The sequence below is a fragment of the Pseudochaenichthys georgianus genome, chromosome 23 (genome assembly GCF_902827115.2).
Source record: "Pseudochaenichthys georgianus chromosome 23, fPseGeo1.2, whole genome shotgun sequence".
Taxonomy (NCBI): Eukaryota; Metazoa; Chordata; class Actinopteri; order Perciformes; family Channichthyidae; genus Pseudochaenichthys; species Pseudochaenichthys georgianus.
The window spans coordinates 3,334,350-3,341,252 of NC_047525.1; the positions used below are offsets into that span (position 1 = coordinate 3,334,350).

Genomic DNA, 6,903 nt, shown 5'->3' on the forward strand with positions numbered 1-6,903 from the left:
TGCTCCTGACAGACTTTGTTGCCCACTGAGAGAAGGCCAGGCATCAGAATCTTCATCAGTTATCTAAAAAACAGATACAAAATTATCCATTACATAATCTACAAAACAACCTGCATGTGACCAATGTTACCAAGATGTAGTTTGGTTAGTTCTTAAAATAACCTTAAAACCGTACACATAAAATGTGCAATTAAAAAAGAAAACATAACGCTAAACTTACGGCTGTGTGGCTGACATCATGCCCATCTTCAGAGCCACTGTCAGAGGAATTGCGATTCAGGTTCTGATGTGTAAGAATATAAAGTATTAATTAACTTACAGTTTTTAAGTAGCTTCAGTGAAATAGTCAAGCACAGAAACAAGTAGGGCTTGAGACAATGACCTGAATCCTATAGCAAAATATATCCTCTTACGCCTTGCCCTGTACAACCATCCATGTGCAATATTTCTTTTTTTAATATGCTGGCTGGGTGGGTACCAGCAGAAATTGAGTATTTTCTTACTCTTTAAGTGCAAAATCAGGCCAGATTCTTGCTATAATTTATAGCGTTGCTAAAGAATACATAGTTCAGAAACACACCACAAAGCTGAAACTTACAGAGACTTCTGCTCCTGACAGACTTTGTTGCCCACTGAGAGAAGGCCAGGCATCAGAATCTTCATCAGTTATCTAAAAAACAGATACAAAATTATCCATTACATAATCTACAAAACAACCTGCAATGTTACCAAGATGCAACGTTGTTAGTTCTCAAGATATTTGTAAGACCTTACACATAAAATGTGCAATTTAAAAAAAAGGACACTACACTTACGGCCGTGTGGCTGACATCATGTGCATCTTCAGAGCCATTATCCAAGTCGTGGTCAGATTAATTATGATTCAGGTTCTATGAAAACAATATCAACATCCTGAATAACTTATGTCATATTTACGTGCAGTCAACATATGTATATTAATAAAACACAGAAACATATAGGCTGACACTTACATCTACTTCTTCTGTAGTTCCTGATAGACTTTGTGATGATAGTCCACTTATGGGGCTCCAGACCTCAGCACTGTCATTTGGCTTAAAAGGAAGTTCCCACATATTAGGTCCAAAAAACTTTATATGTAATGTGCACACATTTTGCAAAAAAAAAACAGTGTCTCCAGACTAAAATGAATATTACAAAGTGAGTATGCAAGATCACACCCAATCCAATAGCTTGACATTGTCAACGTTTAAGTATCATACATATTTCAAGATATTGATAATGACCTCTGCTGCAGGAGAGGGGTCTCACAATACAACACTGAGTATCGGATGTTTTTTTCCACTCTATTTTAAGCATAATAGAGTGTACTGCCTGTCGACAGAATAGATACACTGCACAAGAAACTTCCAAAAAAGTCTAAAAAAACCATATATGTAGATATTATACAAGTTCATGACTCACCAGATCCTGGATTGATTTACGAATCTCAATGTCGTTGGCCTCTGTTAGTGTTTTCCTGTGATAAAGGATTAAAATGACAAGAATGCTTGATTTTAATTAATGTGTATCTTTCAAACACCAAAATATTGTAATATTCCCCTCTAAAAGCTTGTCTATTCATAATGACATTTCTATGAGTTGGCTCCTCTCTGAGGAAATTAGCAGTTATGTATGGAAATTATTTCATGAAAGTACCAAGTTTAAAAAATCACAGTCATAATCCAGTTTACCAAGAATTTGAAAGATGAGTTTAGGGGGCTTTTCAGCTTTCAACATATTTGAGCATTATTCATTTGTAAAACACGTTTTAAAATTATGCCGAAATAACTACATGCTGATACCGGTTAGTAAAAACCATGAATTAATGTGCTTACAAGACAGCAGGCGAACACCTTTTTAAAATGTGTTTTCTAAATGGAGGTCTAACCTGTATCTGCTCCGCCCAAACTCACAACAACGTCCTAAAGACATAAATAAACCAGTGACTGTATTCGCCTTGACACAGACAGTAGGCCTATGTGGTTTGTACATGTATAACTTTTCTCCAGTTTCTGAACAGTCATAATGATATGTGAGCTCTGTGTGCTAACAGCTAACAGCTGATTGGTTTCTGATTCAACGTCAGTGACGACATGCTGATTCTCACCGTAGTTGTCCAGGATGAAGCAAAACACTAACCTCTTTTTCCACCGTTTTGTTCTTGGCGGAATCTCCGTTTTATCGGAGCCAGGGAGAATATATTTCCTTTTCAGTCTAGGACATAGTAGTTTGCGCACGGTTGTAGGGGTGGTGCGCCACTGCGCGCGACTGACGGACAAGTCGAATGTGATTGGTAGGTCTTCTTCAATGTGGGAGGGACTTATCTTGCGTGCACACAACCGGAAGTTGAGGTGAAAAGACCGCCAAATTCATAACTAACTTTCACAGCAGAGAAGAAGAAGAAGCTAACTTTCACCTTGTCATTCACTAGATAACATGTCAAACTATCGATATGCCCTTGTGTCCTGGACTCAGGGACCAGACAGAGATGCGGTTAGCATTGTACCACGAACCTGGATTATTGACTTTGACCAGACAGATACTTCCAGGTCATATCTTGTCGAATGTCGTATGGCTAACACGAAGAAGCCTGTCAATGGATGGCAAGTTGAGCATGCAGTGGTGCTGCAGTTAGCAGGCAAGTTCAGCTCTTCATTTTAATTTAAACAATGAGCATAGCTTACATTAGAAAACTCCTCCGACAGCATGCTATGAAGGTACAATTAATATTGTTAGCATTTAGCAATGTATAGCCAGCTGTAACGTTAGCGTGTTTTTGTGCACATACCTAACCAGACCTTAACCATAGCATTGTCCCGCCATAAATCATAATTCGTTTTCTAAGAAGAACGTCTAAATACATTAAGATATTAAGGGGAAAAGAAGACAGGTAGCCAGAACGCCTTGTTAACTTAACCATACATACTGGCAGTGCACTGATATTGTTAGCTGACTAAATCATGTTTCAATAATCAATAATGGGACACATTATTAATACAATATGTGAAGTATTCAGTGTTTTTATAATGGCGTTGATGTTTGGCTATTTTTGTTTCCTATATTAATGTAGAAAAAGAGTCTACACTGAAAACTGCAGAGCGGGAACTTTTTAAAGCGGACACGCCGAAAGACCTCAAGAGATCCAGGAAACCCAAACGCCTGTTCGGTGATGATGATGAAGAGCAGGATATAATTCCCAGTGGAGACGGAGACTGTGAAATTCCGAAAAAGGTTTGTGTGTGTGTGTACAGGGTTCTTAAGGTCATTAAAAACCTGGAAAAGTCATGGAAATTCAAAATGCTAATATTTTCCCCAAAGTTTTGGAAAAGTCATGGAAATGTAACTAAAGTTGCATGAAATATAATTTATATTTGATCTAATCGCCGAAATAGTAATACTATAATGATAAGAAATACTGTATAGTAATGAAACGTAAAATGGCATTTAACTGATGAGGTATTTTGCTGGTGAGAGATGTTAGTGGCTTTAGCGTGTAGAAGCTAGTAAGCCTACTAGTTGATTTGTTTTAGATAGGCACAACATGTTTCATATGCAGACCTTATTTTCCTGTTCCATGTTAAAATAAACTATTTTCAGTAGTACCGCTGAGAAAGTGTAATTTTAAAATTAGGTAAAGGTCCTGGAGAAGTCATTGAAAATCATTAGTGAAAAAGTGTATGAACTGGTGTGAACTGGTGTGTGTAGACCAGGGGTGGGCAAACGTTTTGCTCGGGGCCTGCTATGAGTTTTACATTTGACGGCCGGGCCGGTGAAAAAAGATTTAACTATCCACTCCTCATTAAACACACTCGGTTGACTTTTCATTTATTTGGTCCACTCATTGTTACAGATGCAGATTCAAAGGTGAATTATTGTGTCATCGTTTGCGTCATGATGTAACCGTTTACGTGCCTTCTTATGACAACACAGCGTTTTACGTCTCTGATTTTCTCAGAAAAACAGCTCACAACAATATCAATAGAGGACTGCGTCGGTTAGTTTTTAATCATATGAAGCCAGATTAAATTAAATAACTACTTCTCCAACCTTATACTTTTCTCCAGAGTGCCGTGGTGCATTGTTTGTTAATCTGTTAAGCCTGAGAGGACCCTATTCCGGCTCTGGCGGGTAGTTTTTTCACCAAACTGTCTCAGGGCTTCTTAATATTTAAAAACCTATTAAAGTGTCATACTCACTTAACGGTTAGAAACTCAGATAACTGAAGAAATAAACCACACCAACAAAGCACAAGTCTCACAAGAAGCATTTAAATGAGCCCTGAGCGAAAAAATGCTAATGCACAGAACTCAAGGTAAAAATACCCTTATTACTTATCGTAACTGCACATACAAGATATCGATTAAAGCTGAGATTCCTCAGATTCTATGGGCATTGGTATCATCACTGAGCGATCAGAATTCGCGACAGACTAATCACAACTACAAATAGCTCAAATATACTGTATGTTAAGTGTTTATTATAATAATAGGACATTATTTAAAATGATAATAATAGTGTAATACCCTGAACATCTACTTTTTTCCCTTATAGAAAAAGCCCACACTTGCAGCTCAGAGACGGACTGAGGAAGAAATCATTACGGAAGAAAAACAACTTGCCCAAGGAACCCGGAGACCAGGAGAATCTTCAAGTAATGACAAAACCCAAATCCGAGAACTCCAGAGTCAGGTCAAGACTTTGCAGAAGGAAAATAGCAGACTGCGCAACATGCTGGTGAAAGGCAAGTACCTCTTTTAGATGAAAGAGTAATGAGCGACTCCTCATTTTAGACTAAAGACATTTATGTTGTAGGAGGAAATAGCTTTGCTGCCAGATGAATCTTGAATTTCACAGCGCAAGATTCAGTCTAGTGATGATTCCCATTCAGCTGCTAGAAAATAAGTGGGCTTGCATATGTCTTGTTTTAATTTATACATTTTGAGTGTCTCCTGTGATCATGCTAGTATCCATCATCGGATTTGTCAACATCAAATTAGTTTGAATGAGCCACGAATTACTTAAATCTATAGGTGTAACCTTAAATGTTCAATAGCAACATGCCCATTACATTAGGGGCTGCCATAAATTCCATATCCAAGAAAATGTCCTTCTAGTTTGGCAAGCTTGCTGCTTTGTGTTAAGCCTTCCTTCCCAGAATGTTATGAATGGGAAATGGTGTAAGCCTGTATCTCACAATGTGAAAATCTGCAAGATTAATCTGGTTTGTGAGGCTAAGGAATAATATACAAAGCTACAAACATTAACGCCCATCTTCCTTTTTCTCAATATATAGCCACCGTGGTTGCCACCTGTATCATTTTGTAGCACATTCATTTTTTTGTTCCAATTATTTTCCAGAAATTCCAATTTTGCTAGGGGAGATGACGAAGTGTCTCTCAAATAATCCTACCAAAGTCTATGAGTGTGAAGGTGAAACTGTGACACCTTGCAAACCTTCAGAAGTAAGTATTTGTGCCATTGGTACGTTTTGAGGATAAATAAATTAAAACACTAAGTAGCATTTTCTGTTGCTTTTTTGGTTTGTTTTTTGCAATTAAGGTGACACTGGGCAATGATGGTGAAACCACTGTCTCAGCTCATTGTTCGGAGACTGCCAAAGCACAAAGTACAGCCAATGGGATGGCACGAACGCTGCTGATGGGCATCTTCAGTGTTGATGTTCTCCTGAAGTCCAACCTAACCGGAGGGTTGAACAAGGTCGATCCTACAGCAGAACGACGACAGGCTCTTGACGGGAAGAAACTGGAAGCTTTGCTTGGTAAGATATCCAATGTATTCAGAGCTGGTGGCAGGGTTTCCAGTTTGTTTGTCTGTTTATTCATTTATTTTTTTGGATAGTTATTCTTAATGTTAAAGAACAAAAACCTCCAAACCAAATCAGTGAAATATTACAGGCTATAGTTACAAACCAATTTTTGTAGAGTTTTAGGAGGCAGTGACCATCAATGTCATATGCAGGTTATGGAATTGGCCAAGTGTTAACTGAATCATTATTAGTACATTATTAGTTTCCAGTTTAGTTTTTATTTATCAGGGTTTCCTGACTTCATGATGTTTCCTGAAGCAGCAATCAAAGGCCAAATTGTTAAATTTAATATCTCACAATCGGTTGGGCAAATTGCCAGGAAATATGGTTAGCACATGAATGCACCCCAAAGAATGAACCATGTCAACTTGGGGACATCAAGACCTTTCCTCTAGTAGCGCCACACTCAGACGTACAACGCCTATTCTTCCACTATTTGCTTTCCTACATTATTCACCAAGCCAGCCCATGCTTTAATATAGATATTATGGATATGGTTATAATTCCTGCTGTCTTTTGTGAACGTCTAATTATTGGTAATTATTCTGTTCCACAGATGCTGTAAAAAAACCGCTTTCCAGGGATCAAGACATCAGACCTTAGAAAGTCAATTAACACGAGAATCTGTGAGTTACAGCACCAGGTGAAGCGAAAGAACAAGATGGACAATTAAATTAAACAAGACTGTTCTTTTGGCCCTGTTCCGGACCTTGTTTTGTGTTGTTTTTTGAGTGTTCAGCTCATGTTTTAAGTACAACAAAACAAGATTGTTAAATAACAGACTGCTTTTTTTCGGTATTATTATGACGTGAAATGTATTTGTATTAACTGTTACATATTGATATAAAAAAAATAAAGATTTTTTTATCAGAACATAACTTTCTCATCATTGTGAACATATCACTCTTGTTCGGAATATATGGTATGTACATGTTTTTTTATAAATCTGAATATATATATAGTACATACATGTCCCCATATAAATCTGAATATATATAGTACATAGTATACATGTCCCCATATAAATCTGAATATATAGTACATACATGTCCCCA

General features: G+C 37.5%; 4 long non-coding RNA genes across 4 annotated transcripts; 2 read left to right on the plus strand and 2 right to left on the minus strand.

The window, feature by feature from the left end:
* Positions 1 to 215: 215 nt before the first annotated feature.
* LOC117468379 (uncharacterized) lies at positions 216 to 872 on the minus strand. The gene is made up of 3 exons (XR_004554479.2): positions 816 to 872; positions 599 to 670; positions 216 to 283 (listed from the first exon to the last, which is right to left on the minus strand). It is a non-coding gene; the product is annotated as an uncharacterized lncRNA (long non-coding RNA).
* Positions 873 to 992: 120 nt separating this feature from the next.
* Positions 993 to 2,234, minus strand: LOC117468378 (uncharacterized). The gene is made up of 3 exons (XR_004554478.2): positions 2,161 to 2,234; positions 1,444 to 1,498; positions 993 to 1,073 (listed from the first exon to the last, which is right to left on the minus strand). It is a non-coding gene; the product is annotated as an uncharacterized lncRNA (long non-coding RNA).
* Positions 2,235 to 2,583: 349 nt separating this feature from the next.
* On the plus strand, positions 2,584 to 4,739 carry LOC139432999 (uncharacterized). The gene is made up of 3 exons (XR_011642572.1): positions 2,584 to 2,659; positions 3,092 to 3,187; positions 4,573 to 4,739. It is a non-coding gene; the product is annotated as an uncharacterized lncRNA (long non-coding RNA).
* Positions 4,740 to 5,404: 665 nt separating this feature from the next.
* On the plus strand, positions 5,405 to 6,639 carry LOC139432993 (uncharacterized). Its single transcript, XR_011642566.1, has 3 exons — positions 5,405 to 5,483; positions 5,581 to 5,800; positions 6,405 to 6,639. It is a non-coding gene; the product is annotated as an uncharacterized lncRNA (long non-coding RNA).
* Positions 6,640 to 6,903: the final 264 nt, after the last annotated feature.